General features: G+C 47.5%; 1 protein-coding gene and 1 long non-coding RNA gene across 3 annotated transcripts in view; one reads left to right on the forward strand and one right to left on the reverse strand.

Annotated features, from left to right (window-relative positions):
- GRIK4 (glutamate ionotropic receptor kainate type subunit 4) overlaps window positions 1-21,604 on the reverse strand; it is a 304,635-nt gene that overhangs the window by 244,869 nt on the left and 38,162 nt on the right.
- On the forward strand, window positions 7,825-21,188 carry LOC142069809 (uncharacterized). Of its 2 annotated transcripts, none has more exons than XR_012665786.1 (3): window positions 7,825-8,051; window positions 8,245-8,506; window positions 20,956-21,188. It is a non-coding gene; the product is annotated as an uncharacterized LOC142069809 (long non-coding RNA). The 2 variants fall into 2 exon arrangements; XR_012665787.1 differs by having other exon boundaries at window positions 8,280-8,506.

Consider the following 21,604-nt stretch of genomic DNA (forward strand, 5'->3'; position numbering starts at 1 on the left):
GTCCCTTCACAAGTGGTACAAGCAGAACATAAGAACGGCCAGACTGGGTCAGACCAATGGTCCATCAACCCCAGTAGCCAGTCTTCTGACAGTGGCCAATGCCAGGTGCTTCAGAGGGAAAGGAAGTGGAGAGGATTAGGAACCAGAGGTCTGGTGTCTCGGTGAGTCACCTTTCTCAGCCAGCTCCCTCTCTCTTCCAGGCACAGCTACACCCTGATTATCTCCACCCACCCACTACTGCCTGGAACAGGCTCCTCCTAGCCACAATGCCCATATCCCTGCAGATCCAGGCACTGCTTGCCAAAGGCCCCCCAACCCAGCACCCTACATCACCCCCCAGACCCATGCCACTCTGCTGCTCACAATCTCTCTCTATTTCAGCAACGGCAAACTGCAGATCAGCCCAAATTCATCCTAACAGCGACACACTCCTCTGTCCTGGCATACTGACTAGTCCTACAGACCCTGCTAACCCAACACCCTGGGCCGGATTCTCAGGGGCTGCCTACACATGAAAGTTACTCCAGAATAAAAGCAGTGTGTCATTCTATAATGAGTTATTCCAGATTAATTCCATGTGCAGATGCTCTTATTCAGAATAAAAGTGCCTTATTCCCAATTAGCTTCCAGACTGGATTAACTAATTCAGAAAGGGGCACTCTTATTCCAGAATAACAGCATCCACACACGGAGTTAATCCAGAATAATTAATCAGGAATAGAACTTCCCAAATAATTCCCAGGGTAGACAAACCCTCAGCGGCACTGAGCCCCTTTCACACCATTGTGGCAGGGTAGAGGTCCTAAAATGAGCATGACTGTAATTTACATCACCAAAGCGGTGCTCTGAGAATCAGGTCATTCCCTGCAGAGAAGCCCAGGCGACCAGCACTTGGTCTGAACAGCCAGGTTAGCCTAGCCCAGGTGTGAGTGTCCCCACAGCAACACTATACCCAGTTATTGTGTCCTCACTGGCTCTGAACCTGCCCATGTGTATCTGGTGGCATGTCCACTAATTCTTTGGGCCGCAGCTCTCTACGGCTCTTTCCCAGTCAATTGTGGGAGAACTTGTCTGTCCTTCAGGGGGAACTGTGGCAAAGCACTGGAGGACTACCAGCAGTCGAGGGACTTAGTGTGTGTCTTCACTGCCCAGGGGTCAAGTTCCAGCCTGAGTTAGAGTGGACTTCAGGTTCTAATCTATTTGCCCAGCTGGGTAAAGCTGGCCCAAGTTTGAAGCACTTCCAAACCCAGGTGAAAGGTATATAGGTAGTGGGGGGGGGGGGTTGTGCTGGAGGGCTAAAACCCAGACAAGAGCCCAGGTTAACTGTGCAGTGAAGACAGACCTCATGTCACTCTATATAGCCCCAACCTAGTACTTGAAACTTCTCTTGATTCTTGGTACTACAAGTGACCGATCAGCACAGATCCATCCTACCTACCAGCCAGCTCCTCCAACCCCGTTTCCTACCAGCACTCTGACAGACTCCAACAGACCTATTCCACCATAGCTCCTAGCTCCAGCTCTCCAGGAAGGATGCACTGGCATAATTTTTTCTCCTAAACCCAACTGCTTGCATCAGCCTCTGACTCACTTGGTTTTTTAATCTGTTGGGGGGATGTGGGGGAGAGAAAAGAAAAAAGAAAGACATTTCCAGGCGATATTCTCCGCCTCAGCAACTCCGTAAGTAAAACGTACACAACACAATGGCTTTATTCATTTAATGGAGAAGTAATTAGGAGCAAGAACAGGAATCTGAAAATGTAGATGTTATCCTTCCTAAAAGGAAGTCAGATTTCTAATTAGTGAAAGGAGCAGCTTCGCTGGGATTCTCTCTCCAAACAGTTGTTACTGTGGGCTCATCGATTTTGTCATTTCTCTGTCTTTTTTCTCTTCTGCAGTAAAACGGGCATTTTAACTACCTCTGTATTTGTATAAAAACATCTGCCCCACCTCCCATTTTCATCAAAAATGTTCAGTTCTTTGACAACACTCCCCTTTAAAAAAAGGGGGGGGGGTATTTTTACAAAAATTTCCAGCTGATAAAAAAAAATGAAAACCATTTCTAACAGGTCTGTATGGACAGCTGTGAACAGGAATAACTTTGGAAAGTTTGCAGAGTTCTTCTGATGAAAAGCGCTGCATGACAGTAAAATGTTCCATGTGGGATTGCCAAGCCGAGAACAATGATTCAGTCCTGCCATTATGAGAGGATCCAACCAGAGGAATCTCTGACAGAGACCAACTCATGTCAGATAGCGCACACACACACACACACACCTCAACACACGAGACAGCATGTTCACATGCGGAGATCAAATCCATGGAGAACAATCCAAATATACACGACATACACAGACAACAAGGCAATCCAGCGCCGTGTGTGTACGCGTTGTGTTAATGCATGCACACGCATGCAATTCAGGCAGACACACTGCTACACGGCGAGACGGTAACTGAGGCACACATAAACACACTGTGTGCACTAGATACCATATAAACAAATACACCCACAAAGGCAGTTCAAGCTTTATTGGTTTCTGCTCCAACCTGTGTGTTGCAGCTCCTAGTTCTGGACAAGAAACTGAACGTCATGAATATAGTTTGGGGTAATAGGTGCCTATATAAGATAAAGCCCAGAATATCAGGACTGTCCTTATAAAACCGGGACATCTGGTCACCCTAAGCACACCACTATGTGGTTCATCCAAAGCAAGCCTCTCTCTGCAGGCCACAGCCTGAGAGACAGCAAGCCAGGGATTTTCATTCAGATGCAACAGCACTGAGTCAGCCTGCAGGGCCCTCCGAGGAGAGCTCTAGCATTCGACAGCTGAAATGGTTTGCATAAACCACTGCCTCCAAGAGGCCCCCAAGGGGCCTCATGCACCCAAATGCTCTGAAACGTATTCCTAAATACTCTCCACCGTCAGAGAGATGGTCACACATATACAAAGCCCACACACAAAATTTACCCAAGCTCATATATGTTCAGAGAGACACTCACAGAATACACAGAATAGACAAAGGCACTCTCCTAAATAAATATGTCACACATGTGCATGCAGGCACACACAGTACATATGCTAACCAACTCATTTCCTAGTCCCAAGTCACACAGGAGACAGAACAGACATGAAGACAAGAAGTCACATATATACAAGGAGGGACAAGCGTGTGCAGACATTCAGAACACAAATATTGCATAGGGAATCAACCTGACCTGGCACACAGATGTGAAAATACAAAGCACATGCAAAATGAAGACGCAGCAACAGAGTACATAAGTGTGTTCTTCCTGTCCACAGACATAAATCCACCAGGAGTACCGCATTCCAGCTCAGGGTGCAGCAAATGTGACTGTTTAAATTGTAGAAATGTCTGAGATGTGGAATCATCCATTCCCTTTGCATAAGGGTCAGGGGGATTTGCAGGCAGCATGAGGTGTCCAATAACTGAAATCATGTTTGGGGAAAATGGAGTCAGAAATCACAAGGGAAAGACTAAAAAGAGGCATATCTTGGTGGTAATTCTTCCCCTAGATCACGTATTCCCTCCACTAAGCCAAAGCTTGATCTCTCTCTTCTCATTTCCCTCTACCCCAGCCCTTGTTATTCATTATATTTACATCAGATTTCCTTTACACTTCCACTCCCCTTATTTCATCTCAATCCAGTGTTGCAAACCAACCCATCACAAACATCAGCTTGATTACAGAGACTGGAGCTTCTAATAAATAAAAGTGTATAATGTATATCTAGGACACAAGAGACACCTCTATATTTTTGGTTTTGAAAAGACAAATAGCCTCGATTGTTTAATCAATAAAAATGCCTCTCCAACTCCTACTGTTATTACAAAGCAATTTCAGAGAGAGTGAAAAAGAACCATTGCATCTATATTCCTGTCAAAGGAGACAGCGGCTGATTCAGCCAATGAATGAAACACCTGGACACGTTCTCAGTGCTAGGCTTAGAATGCCTGGTGTTACCCAAGAGCTCTCCCACAGCTACACAAAAGGGGAGTTTGACTCTTTCTTTCTATTGCTGGATCACCTTCCGCTCCCAAGTGCCTCCGTACCACCAGGATTTTATTAGATTCATGTTAAACTGTTCCGTTCATGTAACTGGGGATCCGTCCAGGAGCAGATAAAATGCACAAGCAGAAAATACAGAGGGGGCAGGGGCTTGTAAATTGAGCAATGGCAATTGGAGCAGGTGAGGTGTGATGTTGTGAAGGCCAAGACTATAACAGGGATCAAAAAAGAACTAGAGAAATTAATGGAGGATAGGTCCATCAATGGCTATTAGCCAGGATGGCCAGGGATGGTGTCCCTAACCTCTGTTTGCCAGAAGCTGGGAATGGGCGACAGGGGATGGATCACTTAATGGTTACCTGCTCTGTTCATTCCCTCTGGGGCACCTGGCATGACCACTGTCGGAAGACAGGATACTGGGCTAGACAGACCTTTGGTCTGACCCAGTGTGGCCATTCTTATGTTTTTATGATGCCGGCCTCGAAGGATCAGGGGCATCAGTGCTGGAGCAGTTGGAGGTCCAGGAGCACTGAAAGGGGTACGGTTTGAGCAAGAGAGTTCTGAAACGGGGACTGGAATCGTTGACGCTAGAACAGGTGCTCGAGCGGCAGGGAGCATGAGTTCCGCAGTAGAAAGAAGCCGCGATGCGGATGGCGGAGTGACTAGAGCAGCAGGAGGTGCTGAAGCTGTTGTTTCTGATCATCAGTGTTATTTTCCTGGCTGGAGCAGCAGGGACCAACATTACATGGCTAAGGTGAAGTGCTGACGCCGTGTGCCTCAAAGTAATCACGTCCCAGCTCAATTACTTTGAGGCACACGGTGTCGGCACTTCACCTTAGCCATGTAATGTTAAGCTCGATAAGCTCCACCCGATAAGCTCCAATTGCAATGGTGAAATTCTGTTACTTAGTAATTTCTCCCCACATCCATTCCTGTGTATCTGGGTCCCTCCCAAACTCCTTCCCCTAAAAACCTGCAACATGCCTCAGCGTCACTAGGGAAAGGTGCAAGGTTTTAAACCATTTGGGGGGAAGGGACCTGGACACTGTGCGATGAAATCCCCTGGGAACTAAGGACCCTCACAAACCTCAGCAAGGCACAGTTCCTTGACTTTGTCTTCTCAAACATAAATGCAGAGCATCATGTACATTTTAACAAAAACAACCTACCAAAACAAGACACTCCACTGCACATTCTTCTCCCCCCGTGAAAGGCTGAGAGAACAACTCATGACAGATGTGTAGTCACGTAGCTTAATGCACGACTGGAAGGTGCGCTAAGTTTACGGCGCCAAGCATGAGACAAGAACCCATATAAAATAGACTCCATCCCTCATAACCTTAAGCTGATTTGCCCGTTTAAAACCAAGTTTAGCTCTGGAATAAGTGGGCACAGCCCCCTGCATAGCTGAATGAGTGTCGAGCCTCTCGTGCCAGATCTAAATTCAGTGTAAAAGCCCACAGAAATGAGGATTAATGGGAGAAGATGGGACCAGCTTTCTGGCCTGTGTGCCCCAATGCAGCCCTAGGCTATGGTCCGGTGCATTCCCCTTCTGCAGCAGGAATTAACACGAAAGTGGGAAACCCAAGATTCTTCCCTCCCACTCTGGTCTCAGCGCTGAAGGTGAGAAACGCACTGGGCAGACCATTTGCCTTCCCACCCAGCCTGCCGCTGAAGCGTGAGACCAGCCTACCCCTGGGAAACGCTGAGCCATCGGAGGAAGGGCGAGGCTGGGGGTGTAATGCTGGTGCCCAAGGCCAGCGGTTGCAAGGCAAATCCCAAGAGACGAGCAGCAGCAACCGTGGCACCAAACAATCGCGTGGACAGTGCACGGGGGTGCTGTGAGAACAGGCGCTAGATAGAAGAGAACAGAGCCCAGCATCCCAGGTGTACTCCCTGCTAGCCAGCTCAGAGAAACATTCGTCTGAAAAGGAAGCTTTGCTGTGCTCAGAGCTGTAGATACACACAGTTAAGAGACAGTCCCTGCCCCGCAGCGATTACTATCTCAATAGACCAGACTGACCAAAGGTGGAAGAAAGGAAGTATTATCCCCATGGTACACAGGGGGAGCTGATTCAGAGACATAAGGGCAGGAGCGTCAAAGGAGCCTTAAGGGCTTTGGGTGCCTGAATCCCACCAAGCTGGGACCTAACTCCCTTAAACTCCTTTGAAAGTCCCAGCCTAAGTGACTTGCCTAAGGTCATGCAGGGAGTCGGTGACAAAAGCCAAGACATGATCCCAGATCTATGGAGTCCCAGTCCGGGACCATCCTTCCACCCCCTGAAGGACAGATCCATTTCTACCACACACTCCATCATCCCAATTCAACCATAATTGAAAAGAAAACAGGCCAGAGACGCTGCTGCGGAAAGCAGCTCCCTCCACCCTCCAAGAGGATGCCGTTTGCACTGACTAGGCCGCAGCATCAGGATCCTGCTAGCAGAGGAGGGGGCAGAGGGATGCAACATTTCCCCGTATCACTGCGTGGACTCTTCTGACTTGTTCTTCCACGAGGTTCCCATCCTCGTGAAGCTGGGAAAACAGGAGATTCAATTCAATGACTAATTTATTGAAAAGAACCTTCCTTTAAGCAACAGTCAAAGGGTTGATTTTTTTTCTCCAGGCCCCTCCTGGAGACAGTAAATTGACTGTCAGTTAGCCAGTCATTTGTGCCCTTCTCTCCCTGGCTTTTTCCCAGATCTCCAGGGTGTTCATCGCTTTTTTTTCTTCTCCCTGATTCTCTCTCTTTTCTCCACCTTTCCTATTCATCTTCTGTTCTCCCACTCCCCACAGGCTCCTTTATCTCTGCATCTCCTGTCTGAAGGACCGGTCCTCACCTAACATTCAATGATTCTGATTACAAAGGTGCAGAACGCCAGGTCAGCAAATCCTTATCCTAGCCCTGGGAACAGAACTCACACCTTTCCCTCTTTCGTTACAAATGCTCAGCCAAGTTTCTTCCACCATGGAGGTGAGAAATAAACAAACACATCTCATAATATCCGACCGAATCGCTGCCCAACCTGCCCTGTCCGAGCCCAGCGGCTAACAGCAAAGAATTGCGGGCCAGGAAAAAGAAAAAATTCATTTGACTTATCAGAGGGAAAGAGATTAAAGAAGTTTAGGAGCCCGGAGACAGTCAGTTATGGGAGATAGAGGCTGGTGGCAGTGGATTTTCTTGTGCTGCAGATAGCAGCAGTGGGAGAGGAGTGGTAAGAAATGGGTAAGGGGGTGTGAGGAAGCTGGGGCCAGGCTACAAGGGGAACAGAATAGACCGGAGGGAACAAGGCTGCCCAGAACCATCCACTTGGTATTTTCTTCAGCTCTGACTTCTAAAGAATGAGAGGAAACTGAGGAGAAAAAACTAATTTCCTCCTATTCCCTCCGCCCCTCCCCTTGCTGCCCAGCACAAGGAGTTTGTAAGGGGTCAAAGTCAAAGAATAATAAGTAAAAAAAGAGATAAATATCCATTGTCTCTCTATCACTTCCAGTCCCCCCCGTCCTCCCTTTCCATCTCTCAGTCGTCTGGATCCAATTTAGGTCCAGGAGACTTGGCAAGCGAGCGATAGACACGGTGGGGATGACGGATCTCGAACATCATCTTCCCCACCCCCTAAAGCTTCCCCTCAATCCTCTTGCCGCTGCTGTGAGCCCCCACCCTGCCCCGCCCCCAACAGTTCCAGGGCCGCACTCCAATTCCCACCCTGCTCCTTCCCACACGGTCACCTCCACCGAATCTCGGTTCCACCCTCCAAGGAGTAGCCAGCCTTGTCCTTGCAGGGGCAGCTTCAGAAGCCTGCTGCAGCAGATCAAGGAGACGGAAAGGATATCTAGGCTGCGGCTGCAGTCTCTGGAGTGGAGCATGAGAGGCACACAAACTACCAGATCTCCGGGCTGCTCCGGCCCTGCTCTGGCACAGAGCTTGTTCATTAAGCTCCGGGCCATGCTGAAATACTGCCCGTTACTCACGTCTGGCTAAGAGCTCGGCTGAAGTGCTGCCAGGGTGAGTTTTCTCTAGCAGGTGAGAACACACTTGTTCAGGGGTCAGCCTGGCAGGGAGACAGGAACAGAGGGGAGATGGGGGGAGATGGTAAGCATGTGTGCAAGAGGAGGAAGGATGGGGCAAGGGGCGGGAACTGAGAGGTAAATGGGGATCAGAGGTTGGTCGCGGGGAGGCTTTAGCAGATGAAAAGCATGTTCTGTGTCTCACCTAGCGCAACAGGGTCTTGATCCGTGTCTGGGACTCTAGGTGCTACAATCATGATAAACAGCTGCCCAAGAGCTCCCTGAATTATCTACGTGTCAGGCCCTTCCCGTCCCCGCTCATCTGAACACTGACATTGACCAACCACATTCTCCCTGCAACCAGAAAGCTCCGATATCAGAGGAGAGGGGTCCCCCACACCCACACTCGCCAAGACACCGCAGAGACTAAGCCAATCCTGAGGCCATTTCCAAACGGCTGCAGCTGAAAAGGTGAGACCCGGGGAAGGGCGAGACAGGAGGCGACGTGCAGGGTTAGGGGGGTGGGGGATCTCCCACACAAGCAGTAGATCGAATGTGCTTTCTTAATGCAAGCCCTGGTGACTGGAATATACTTATCTTAGGTATCTTATACTCGTCACCCTCACCTCTAAGAGCTGCTTGGATTTCTTTATGGGACAGCGAAACCTCACTCTCCCTCTCCTCCCTAAACCCCCTCTAGTCCCAGCTCCAACTTCCCAGTGAAGATTTGCATCCCCCTCCTCCCCCAACCACGCCTCCTCCACTCTAAACTTCCCCACGGTTTGCACTGTGGTTTGCCAAAGAGGGGCTGGTTCCCAAGAGGTGCCAAAAACCTCCACTTCTCTCGAGTTCCCCAGGAATGCTCAGCACTTTGCAGAATCAGGCCACACTGCACAATACTCTGTTCACTGCGTCTTTATGGGGCTTCCCTCCTTCTAAGAATAACACAATTAATCCCCGAGCAGGAATGAATGGGGAAGGGAGTCACTTTGGCAAAGAGGTTGCCCTTAGATTTATTACAACCAGCCCTTGTCTATCCACCTCCCATAATCCTCTGGGGAGAACCTCTCCCAATTGAGATGAGGACCCCATTGTGCTAGGTGCTGTACATACACACAATAAGACACTGTGTCTACCCCAAAGAGCTTGTGATCCACATAGACAAAGGGTGTGTGGAGAAACAGAGATGAAGTGATTTGCCCAAGATTACACAGCAGATCAGCAGCAGAGCCGGAACCTAGGCTTCCTGACCAGTCCAGTGCCATAGCCACTAGATCATGCAGCCTCCGCAGAAAGAGATTAGCATCATGCCTCTAAAATGGAAAGTGGGGCATAACAAACACACCCTGTCCAACTTTCCCCTGTCTGAGCCCTGGAGTCTGACACTACACAGACACAAAGGGAAGGGCGATTTGCTCAGAGCCTGCTGTTAGGAAATCACAAGGCCCGCCTTGACCGGGAAAGATTAGCACTGCAAGTTTGATATCTCCCCTAATGTTTTATGAGCAAATCCGTTTTGTGATTTTTGCTACTGCCAAGCTGTAATATCCCAGCAAATTTGCAGTCAGCGACAATAAAAGCCACATCACAATAAGCTGCCCAGAAGGTCATTAAATGGAATACATTTTCAATAAAAGAAAAAGGTAACACAATAAACCATTGTTTTCACTGAGAAATCTAGATACCTCCTGCCAGTCTCATTCACAGCCACCTTGCTAACTAGAACTGCCCTACATTCCCTTTTTTGTGAAGGGCTCTATGCAGGGATTACTAACAACTGTTTCACTCGGACTCTGTGTTCTAGTCCAGCGGGTTCATGGGGAAAGTCTGATGCCTTCTCTTGGGAATGGATGTCCTTACTGGCCAACCCAGACACGTGCACATGGAGGAATGATGTTCTTCTATGGACTGGAGTCCAAAAGATTCTCAAAACAGGACAAACTAGAGACACACAAAGATCACTTGAAATGCAGCCTCCTCTGGGGTGGAAAATAGCCGTGCCTCAGTAGCGCACAGCAACACCACACAGCATAGGGCCGGTCTACACTACAAAGTTAGGTTGGCTTAACTCCATTGCTCAAGGCTGTGAAAAACGGCCCACCCTGTGAGATGTAAGTAAATGTACCTAAGTCCCTGTGCAGACAGTGGTAGGTTGGCGGAAGAATTTTTCCGTCGACTTAGAGAGATGGGGGGGGGAAGTGCTTACTGCTCAACCCCTGGCTCTGCCACAGGCCTTGCCCCCACTCCACCCCTTCCCGCCCCCTCCCCTGAGCCTGCCGTGGCCTCGCTCCTCTCCCTCCCTCCCTCCCTCGCCTCCTGCATGCCACGAAACCGGTGGGTGGGAAGCGCTGGGAGGGGGCAGGAGGGAGGGAGCTAATGGGGGGCTGCTGACATATTACTGTGGCTCTTTGGCAATGTACATTGGTAAATTCTGGTTCCTTCTCCGGCTCAGGTTGGCCACCCCTGTACTAGAGCGATGAGAGATCCAGTTCTGTCACTCTGCTGAGTGTCTACACTCCAGCCCCTGCAGCATTTCTAGTGCAGACATACCCATAGGAATTGGAGTACTGGGTCAGACCAGTGGTACATCTAGTCCAGCCTTGTGTCGTAACCACACTGTTCTTTCAAAGCAGCGTACGTTTATTTTAGGATTAAAAAAAAGAAAGCGCAAGACAATAAAAGGATTTCAATGCATATTTATGCTTATCAGACGTCTACCCATGCCCTGCCCCATCAGTCCTCACGGGAATCCCGGACAGGTTCCATGGTCTTTCAACACCCTCTTTAAAGGATTGCCTCTCTTGGTTATCAGGGCATGTCAGTTTGTAGTTCACGATGCCCCCTCTGTCAGACCAAACTCAGCCTTTGTTCGGGGGCCTCCTGAAATAGCTCAAACCAGTCACAGCCTCTTTTCCCCGAGGGCGAATCCTCAAAAACTGGTTATCCGCACAACCAGCCTTGGGAATGTGCATTAATCACCCCCTAATGATTCCCGATTCCAGATGGAGACCCCCCCCAGCAAGCCAGGAACACACAAATATATACTGATTCTGTGAAAATTCTGTGGGCTCATATTGTCTGGCTCATCTCAGAATAATAGTCTGAAGTTTTTGTGATTTCATGGGTTAGCTTAAACATATGGTTAACCTTTTAAAAAATGAAACAATCGTTCCTAAAGATGCAGCATGTCACAATAAGTTTCCTCCTGACTCCTATAAATCAGACATTAGGTTATGCCCTAAAGCATGAGGGTTTATAACTCTTGTTTATTTCATCATTACTATAACAACTCTGGATATTCTTATCAGCTCTATAAATGTCCAATCATGCCCTCAAAAGTTATATTATAACTTGGACAATGAGTCCCCCAGGCTAATCGTGCATTGTGTGATAAAGCATCACCTTTTATCTAAAAAAAGAAAAGGAGGACTTGTGGCACCTTAGAGACTAACCAATTTATTTGAGCATGAGCTTTCGTGAGCTACAGCTCACTTCATCGGATGCATACTGTGGAAACCGGATGAAGTGAGCTGTAGCTCACGAAAGCTCATGCTCAAATAAATTGGTTAGTCTCTAAGGTGCCACAAGTCCTCCTTTTTCTTTTTGCGAATACAGACTAACACAGCTGTTACTCTGAAACCTGTCACCTTTTATCTGTTTTTAATTGGCTACCTTCATTCACTGTCCCCATGTTCCCTGAAAGTGAAAGGCAGCTAATTTTAAAAAGTGAAAAGAGAAAATACTTCTTCACAAAAGATTAGTTCCGGAAGAATCCCATACCCAGGGGGAATTTAGGTGGATGGAATGTAACTACCTGTACTTGAATTGAGTGAGGCCATCTGTGTTGACACCCCCCTTCTCTCACAAAAGGTACCACAAACCCGTACTGCCCAAAAGTCCTGTTCACAGTCTCACTAAACTCAAAAAAGCTTTTGATTTTCAGGCCCTTTGTTTTAAGTCCTATTTAGCATTTTATCTTCATGGAGGAGCTAACTCAAGCTATACCTCAAGTCCCGCCACTTATTCAAGTCCCATTCAAACACCAAAACCCGCTGGGTCTGGCGCTGCTCTTAACTGGCCCGTCAGAGGAGACATGCTAACGCAGGGTTTGTCTTCACATACAGCAGTGCAGCCGTGCCATGTAGCGCTTTAGGAAAGATGCTACCATGCCGATGGGAGAGCGTGTAGTTAATCTGCCTCTCCGAGAAGCTCTCCTGCCAACACAATGCTGTCTATCCGGGGGGTCAGGTCCGTATAACTATGTCATTCAGGGCTGTGGATTTTTAACACCCCTGAGCGACGTTGTTATACCGATATAGGTCTGTAGTGTAGACCTGGCCTCAGGCTGCAGTCTAACTCATCAGCTGCTAATACAATCACTCTGGGCAGCTGAGTCTTCATTGCTATTTGAACCAGAGGTAGCTCTCGGGTTAAAAACACCCCCTTTTTGCAGTGTAGACGTACCCTGATGGTTATTTCGCAGGGTGACTCACTCCCACTCGACCTAGGCTAACTTGAGAGGGGTAAACTCATGTGTAGACATCTTGAGTCAGTGAAGATAAAGTCCAGTAGCCCGGCACTCCCTAGCACCACATAGAGATGCGGGATGCACTACTGACTGAGGATCCAACATACTGACCATCCGTTGCAGCCCCGTGGTCTTTTTATCAGAATTCTCCAATCCAGCTATTGACCCTGTGCTTAGTTGAGGCCTGGGAACTTCACAGAGGAAGAGAGAGTGAAAGGGAGAGTGGCAAAGAGTGCTGCAATCTGGCAAGCAACAACCCCCCCCCACACCCACACACCCACACCCACACACTTCTCTCTCTCCACCCTGGAGAACTGCTTTCCTCTGTCATTCTCCATTTCTAGCTACACGCTCTCCTGCTGCCGCACAGATGCTGTTACCATTCCAGGCACACAAACGGCTGCAAAAGGGACATTGCTATTCCCTCTCTCCTACAGCATTATTCCAGCGTTCTCCCTAGCAGGGCCAGGAACTTCAATCAAAACCTTTAATGCTTCTCCAGCGGCTCCTCTCCCAGCGAGCCCAATGCACGAGGGAGGAGGGGGTGGGATACTGCAAAACATTTGTGCCTTTCTGAAGTGCTCTGTTATGGCAGGGGAAGGAGGGGAATCCATAATGGCCTTTTATTATTCCTTCAATTTTAAAGTTATTGTTGCACATTCTTAAGACGTCAACAATGAAGAATCCCATTGTCCTCTTAATTAATTCAGCAATCTTATTGAAATAATAGGAGTCATGATTGTAATTCCGAGCTCACCCCTGGAACACTGGAATCAACTAATTAAATAACAATCAGCACTGCCGTTTGCATTGAGAAGATGGACTATTCCCTTTTATTGCTGCAATTAGAGAGCACACTCCATAATCAGAATGAAATACAAATTTACTCAGGAGCCCAGTAAATTACGACAATTTCATACTTTGTTTTCTTTGCATCCTGGCAAACAGAGGACAATTTTTCTTCTTCCTCCCTCCCCCCCAAAGATGCAAACTGAAGGGCATAAGGGAGGAGTTCTAGTTGCAGCCATGACCCTGCTGTGTTGGGCCACGTCTGTTTTCAGCCGAGTTTGGATAACCTCTGTGCTTTTGTTCAAGGTCCCCTGTAATAATCTCAAACTGCATTCTTTATTAAATAAATCAGCGTGACCCACAGACTTGTCTACACGGACATTACGACCCCAGGCATAGCTGCACTGATGCGAATGGTGTTACACCAATGCAAACTGTGCTCGTGCGAGGGTCTGGCATTGGTGCAGCGCCACGGGTTGAAATCCCAGCGGAGAAAAAGCTTAGACAGAGGCAGCCCAGCCCAGTGCAGTGCGGACTGTGCCGAGATTCAGGACATGCAGATTCTAATCCTGGTTCTCCTGTCCTGGACAGGAGACAGCCTTTCCGTGCCTCAGTTTCCCAATCAGTTGATTAAAATGACTTACTCCCCTCTCTCAGGTATGTTAATATTTGTTTGGTGCTTTGAAAAGATAAAGTGCTTGATGTAAGTGCTAAGTATTATGAAAGGGGGGAAAAGAGGAGGAAACAGGTCTTGAAAGTGATTGCTTGGGATTATGCGGATAAAATGCCCTTCTCCGAACCCCTTCTTTCATTTTAAGACACTTGGGGCCCCAACCGATTGCCAGTTAACTTGAGATACCTAGCACCTTTGTAAAGGCTAGTGTGTTTGTTACAGGCCACAAAAGTTTGGTCTTCACCCTCGGGGTCGGCCTTAATCAATTAACCTGATGAGAAAACAACTCTACTCAAGACAAACCCTTCAGGTCTGTCTTCACCGCAGAGTTAACCTGGGTGATCGGCACCTGGGTTGGAACCGACCGGTTAGCCCAGCCACACAGTGCAAAGCCCGACCCGAGTGACCATGTCCTCACTGGTGCCACGCTTCCCGGAGTGCATCACGAGGATTTCTGGTGCACCGCCCAGGTGTCTTTGCACTGCACTAAGCAGAGGTGTTCTAGCGAATTTTGGGATCCTATGTCTGTCCTTCTGGGCACACGGGGGAAGGCGCTGGAGGACGATCAGCACTCAAACAGCTCAGCCTGCTCCTTCACTGAAAAGTGAGTGCGTTACCAGCCCGACTGAAAGCAGCACCCAGGCTCAGACAGTATACCCCAGGACACATCAGTTAGCTCAGGTCTAAAGCCCCACTAAACTCAGGTTAGAGGGTCTTGTACATGGACAGGAGAGAGGCTGGAGCAAAACCCAAGTAAGAGCTCAAAATACCTCTGCAATGAAGACAGACCTTTAGAGCTTTTCTTTCACTAGGAACCTACACTGAGGTAGTAAAACCTTGATGTATTTTCCTAACATGAACACACCTTTAGGCTCACCTGTAGCGACATCCTGTGAGGTATACAACACCCTGAACATAGGAAAGAGACCAGAGTGAGCTGCAATGGCTCCAACCTGCCTCTGCAGAACTGGGCTCCAGATTATTTTATTTTATTTTTGCAGTCCATTGAAGAAGTTAAAAGCATAAAAACAAACAAACCCCTAAAGCTCCCTGAGTACCCAGCTGGACTAATCTGCCAGCACAGAACACGAAGCCTCACCCACAATCCATAGCCTGGGTGAGCCCTCATGACTCAGACTCTACCTGCCGAGACTTATTTGAAAAGATGGCACCACTCTGAGAAGCGTCTCTATAGAGACAGCACCCTGCGATCCTTTGTTTGTGTGTTCCTCACCCCAGATCAAATGAGCAAGTTTATCCCATTTACCAAAAAAAGGGCTTTTTCCTCCCTTTCCCTGCCAGCCCTGCAGACACCCATGGGAATCTGAGAGTCATGCTGGGTCCTTTCTTTGTCATAAATCGTCACCAGTCATAACGATCCGGCATGCCAAATGCTGTCTCCTGTTACAGCTGTGCATGCACAATGGGTTCATGGAGTTACGCTGATTTACACCAGCTGAGAACCTGGCCCATTATCTTCATGGAGTTGCACAAGTGTAACCTACTGATGGCTGGCCCTTCAACTGGGATTCAGCACTTCTGTTGATGCACGAGCCAGATAAAACTCCAGCTCCCTCCCCCTGTGCTGCTGTCTCTCTGCAGGGCTAGCAGGAGCAAAAAAGTAGCACAAACTTATTTTTATCACTCTCGCTAGCAGATATGACTGAATAGACACAGGGCGCAGAAATACTGAATATAAAAGGGGCACTTTTACACAGCGACTTTTCAGGGTAAAAAACACACTTGAAAATCACCATTACCTTATAGAAACATGACAACGCCACAGTCGGCAGCAACTGACATACAATGACATACCTGATGTGCAGTGGAGATCAAAGAGCCCCACGGAAAAGGAAGCAGAGGCTATAAACAAACAAATCCACTGTGTCCATTGAATGGAATACAGGGCCAGACTCCAGCCTGGAGTATCACATGCCGCTGTTGTTTCCTTAATGACATTATCAACCAGGCACATCAAAACTAGAGCTATGCAGAAGTACACAGCTGATTTGTTGCTTTGCAGAGGTTTAGATATGGCGGGTCCCTTTGGTTTCACTTCATTTGGCACCCACTAGCTCCTTCCCAATTTTGATTTGAAGTTACAGGTTCAGTTGAAGTCAATGGGTCAAAGTCACCCGGGCTGTTACTAATGTTAACAAACGGGGGGAAACTTGGTTCACAATTTCAAAGCAAAATTGAGAACCAGAACTTCCCAATTCTACCCGGCTTTGCGTTGAAGCGACAGCTTTCACAATTACAGTGCAACACCAGAAGTAATCCTGGCTCTCACTCCTCAGCAGGCCAGACTGCTGCACCAATCTTGTGATACCTGGTGAATCTTTCCAAGAGCTTGGTCTCTATTCTGGTTTGCAGTACCATCCCAACCCAGGTAAATTTTGTGCGGCTCTGGCTTTCCTTGCCAACGTTTCATCTGACTCTAGCTACACACAAAGTTCTACTGGAGATAGCTAGAAAGCAAATGGATCATTTTAGGTTAGGGTAGCACCTCCAAATGAGATTGGTGCCGCACTGTGCTAGGTACTTTACACACACAGAGCAAATACAAGCCCTGCTCCAAAATGCTACCAATCTAAACCCTGTTCTACACTCAGATTTTGTACCAGTATGTTGGTTAGGGGTGTGATTTTTTTTACCTTACCAGTACAACCCTTGGTGTGGACACAATTATACCAGTATAGCTTATTATCCTTCATGTATGGGGGGGATGAAGCTGCATCTGTAGAAGCACCTTTCTAACTGTGTCCACACTATAAGACTTACAGAACTTTAATGATACCAGTATAGTTAAAGTGGTACAACTTGTGTTTGTAGACTTGGCCTAAGTAGATGAGGTAGACAAAGGATGGGAGAAAGGGAGCATGATTCTCCCCATTGTACAGCTGGAGAACTGAGGCAGAAAGACCCTAGTAGAAGAAATCACTCATGCTCAGGCTTATCTTTACATCAGTGGGACGTAAGCATATGGTGCAAGTGCTTTCTTTACTTGGGGTCAGAGGAAAGAACTGACTTTCCCAGGGAATCTGGAATTGAACGCTGTCCCCGTTTACCATCTGAACTACACAGCCCTCCTGCCTCTTCATGAGAAGAGAGCCCCAGAGGACGTTGGGTTCTCATTGGGTTCACGGGTGCCTAACTAGCTGGTGATGAAAGAAAGCAGAGTTCTCGGCGCAATAGCTGCACTAATGGGAAAAGCCCGGCCGCCCGCTGCAGAGGCTCAGAGACAAACCAAGGCCTACAGGCTCCAGGAGAAGCACAGAATGAGGTGTGAAAATCCAATCCGGTAAAAGGCAGCTGTTTGGAGAGGATTGCAGATGGAGAGAGGGGAAAAGAGAGAGGGGAGAAGCAAAGCAAGCAGCTAAATGGAAAGATCTTGGTGTTATGTTGCTGTCAGAGGCGCTTCAGAAAGGCATGTGTCTGCCTCAGGTAGAGCAAGCAAGAGGAGCTTTAAACTGCACAATCAAATCATCACCTAGGGTCTGCAGAAAAGCCAAGGCACCTTCACACAGCTAAGCTAACACTATTCCTCTGCCCGGGGAGAGGAGCCACGTAATTAGAAGCCCCTGCACTACACAGAGGTTAGAACAGCAGGGGTCATGCAGACAGGTTTTGCTCAGTCAGTCTTTCGGCTGAGTTTGGGAGGGACCTCTCCTGGCAGGCCAGCAGAACTGTGAGGTGGGGTTTCTGGGGTCCAGGAGGTGGGCTTCTTGGGAAAGCAGGGAGAGGTCATGCTGAGGTAGCAAAACTGCTGCTTCTGGTCAGCAGCACAGCAAAGGGGCGAAGGATACACAGCTTAACCCTTAAGATTCTGTCTAATCCTGAGAGGTTGCAGCCTTCTGGCCAGTTCCTGAAGGTTTGGAGAGGCCTTTGTAGGCGGTTAAGGGGCACCATGCTGAACAGGAACAGTAGCGATTCTTCTGGGCAGAGGCCAGTCCCAGACAGACCCACTTTCATCCTGCTGGAAATTCTCTCCCTAGAACTACTTTCCTGTCCTGCCCCATCTCCACTAATGCAGGACAATGCAGATGGGACCAGAGATCTGCCACCTCCTTGCACCATTCTGCAGTCTTGCCAAGTCCCATCTACACTGATCAAGACCAAACCATGTTTTAGTCAGGTCAGGGATCAGCTTATTGTCACCAGATCCCCAACAGGTCTGGATTGACAGCAGAGATGGGACCTTTGTCCCTGCCTAGCATGGTTTGAATTCAAGTGGAGACAGGGCAGGACACTGCACCCATTGCAGGGTGTAGTCTCCGCATGTCCCAGGCATCGGTGCCGTGCACATTATTTCAGGTGAAATAAGGCAGCACCTACAGTACACGCACAAACAAGTGTGGTTAAATAGCTTTGTGGCCAAGACACATTATAACTAGAGCTGGATGGAATTTTTCCAATGGGGTTGTTGGGTTTAAAAATGGCCTTTTTCATTTCTTCAACATTTTCCATTTTGGGGGGCCAAATCCCCAAAGTAACATTTTTGGGTTTTCTCCCCCTTTTTTTTTTATATGGAGGAGAGAGAAAAAAGGAGAAAGGAAAAAAGAGGGGAAAGGGGGGCAGGTTAAAAAAAAGCAAAAGCAAAAGAGATACTTTTTGTTTTTAATAGACTAGATGAAAAGTCGGTCCTTTTCAAAAAACCTCAGGAATTAAAATTATTTTTTCTGTGACAAATCTTTACTATTTTGGGACCAGCTCAAATGATAACATGGTTTATTCTTCCCTGAAGAGACAGCTTATATACCTGTGTAAGAGCCACATCATCAATATCTACCAGGGATGAGACAGGACTCACTAATCTGGTTACAAGATGTTTTCCTGTCCACACAAGCAAGATAACGCTGCATCATAATGTGACTGAGGACACTTATTGTTTGTATGACAGTAATGTCAACCCATCCGTGATCTGGGACCTATTGTACAAGGTCCTGTATATGCACCTAGTAAGAGACTATCTGCCCTAAAGAGCTTACTATATAAATAGACAAGATGGACAAAGGGGAAACAGAGGCACAGAAAGACCTAGTAGATAGAGCACTGGATTGGGAATCAGGAGATCTGGGTTCAATTCCTGGCTCTGCCACTGGCCTGCTGGATGACGTTGGGCAAGTCACTTCCCCGCCCCGTGCCTCAGTTTCCCCATTGATACTGACCTTCTGTAAGAGCAAGGAATTATCATCATCATCATCATCACCACAGAGCAGGACTCCCAGTCTTGCGTCCCATGCACAAAAAAAACAATGCCTCTCCAATGCGGTTATTTTTGTAGCATACATATGCAAGTGCTTGACTCAGTAATCTGGCTGGTATTTTAGCCCTCTAAACATAAGCTAGCACCCTATTTGATTATAATATTTATATATTTGATATATTACCATTTTACTGCTTTACAGTGCACTTACTGGCTTGAAGGCTTTTGCTGTAATAACACCGTGCATTCAGGTTCTCTCTCCTGACTAGTATTCTGGATGACAGAGCACATTTTGCCTAGCCTGGCTTTCTTTGCTACCAGGCTAACTATTTATACTCATCTTCCTTCCCACCTGCATTTTATCTGCTGCCATTATTTGCTGTTATGAATATCATGGGCAAACACAGCGACCTTGGAAGACTCATCATATCTAATATGAGGATTGTAAATGTAAGGTTAGTTGGACAAGACAGTTAGGCCCTGTCTTTAGTCGTGAAACAACACGCGATTGACTATCCACTAGTTTAATTACAGAAATTATCGAAGAATAAAATCAGTCTGTTATCTAGGCTAATCCTGACCTGATTGTTCCCTGTATTTCTCAGTGCTCTATCCAGTCTAGGGCTCAATGCCAAACGCACTGGAGCTCACTTAGACAGAGAAAGGTGCAGTGTGACCTAGCTGGTAGTGCACTGGATTGGGAGTTAGGTGACCTGGATTCTATTCCAGGCTCTGTCACTGGCCTGCTATGTGCCCTTAACCAAGTCACTTTGCCTCACTGTACTTCAATTTCTCTTCCCACCCTTTGTCCGTATTTCATTAGCAATAAATGACACAGCAACAAGCAGAGTAGGAAAGAGATCTTTACCGAGCCTGCACAGAGGTCAGGGTTACATACTGAGCTAACAGCCTGGCCCCAACTTGTATTCCTGACCCCCAGTCCCATAAGACTCAGCACACCACCCCAAATCCTGACCCGCCTCCTCCAGTTCCACTCATCACATGACAGTCTGTCCTGCTTTTTTTATATTGTAAGTTCTTTGGGGTAGGGGCTGTCTCTTACCATGCACCTGTTCATCACCTAGCATAATGCGTCCCTGATCTTAGCGGAGGCCTTTAGCCTGTCCTGTGATAAAAAGAATAACCTTAGAAGATGACCCCAGAGTCTCACATATCTCACTGCCTGGAAACCTCTCTTGATGGTCAGTCTACATTTTCCTTTCCTTAATTTCGTCACATTAATTAAACCCTGCAAGCATGCTCAATAATTCTTCTGCCGCCTTCGTGTTTTACATCCCTCATATTTAGGATGACCAGATGTCCCGATTTTATAGGGACAGTCCTGATTTTTGGAACTTTTTCTTACATAGGCACTTATTACCCCCACCCCCTGTCCCAATTTTTCACACTTGCTATCTGGTCACCCTACTCATATTACAGAACACCATCACTCTGGGCTCCAACTCTGTGATCCTCGCACAGCGAAAACTCCCATTGACTTTGATGGGAGTTTAGCCTGTGTAAAGATGGCAGGATGAGGCTCTTATTCATTTCTGTACATTATGAAAAAAGGAGGCCCTAAATATTACCCCCCCTGGACACCCAGCCCCATACGTTGGAAGTGGGCCATGGAAGCGGGCCATGGAAGCCCCCATTCACAACTACCCTTCTTCTCCTGCTCCCCACCTAGCTTGCCATCCAACCTCTTATTTTCACCCTCCCAGTGTCACACAGGAGCTGGTGGACTGATTCAGCCGGACAACAGTCTTGGATGTGAAAAACAACCTCTCTCCAGCACAAATCAGACGTCAAAAATTATAACATTCAAAAACCAGTAGGAGAACACTTCAATCTTTCTGGTCACTCGATTACAGACCTAAAAGTCGCAATATTACAACAAAAAACCTTCAAAAACAGACTCCAATGAGAGACTGCTGAATTGGAATTAATTTGCAAACTGGACACCATTAAATTAGGCTTGAATAAAGACTGAGAGTGGATGTGTCATTACACAAAGTAAAACTATTTCCCCATGTTTATTCCCCCCCAACCCCCAATGTTCCTCACACGTTCTTGTCAACTGCTGGAATTGGCCCACCTTGATTATCACTACAAAAGGTTTTCTTTCTCTCCTGCTGGTAATAGCTCACCCTACCCGATCACTCTCGTTACAGTGTGTATGGTAACACCCACTGTTTCATGTTCTCTGTGTATATAAAAAGAACAGGAGTACTTGTGGCACCTTAGAGATTAACACATTTGTGAATACAGACTAACACAGCTGCCACTCTGAAACCTGTGTATCTAAAATCGTCCTACTGTATTTTCCACTGCGTGCATCCGATGAAGTGAGCTGTAGCCCACGAAAGCTTA

This window comes from Caretta caretta, chromosome 22, assembly GCF_965140235.1.
Source record: "Caretta caretta isolate rCarCar2 chromosome 22, rCarCar1.hap1, whole genome shotgun sequence".
NCBI classification, from domain to species: domain Eukaryota; kingdom Metazoa; phylum Chordata; order Testudines; family Cheloniidae; genus Caretta; species Caretta caretta.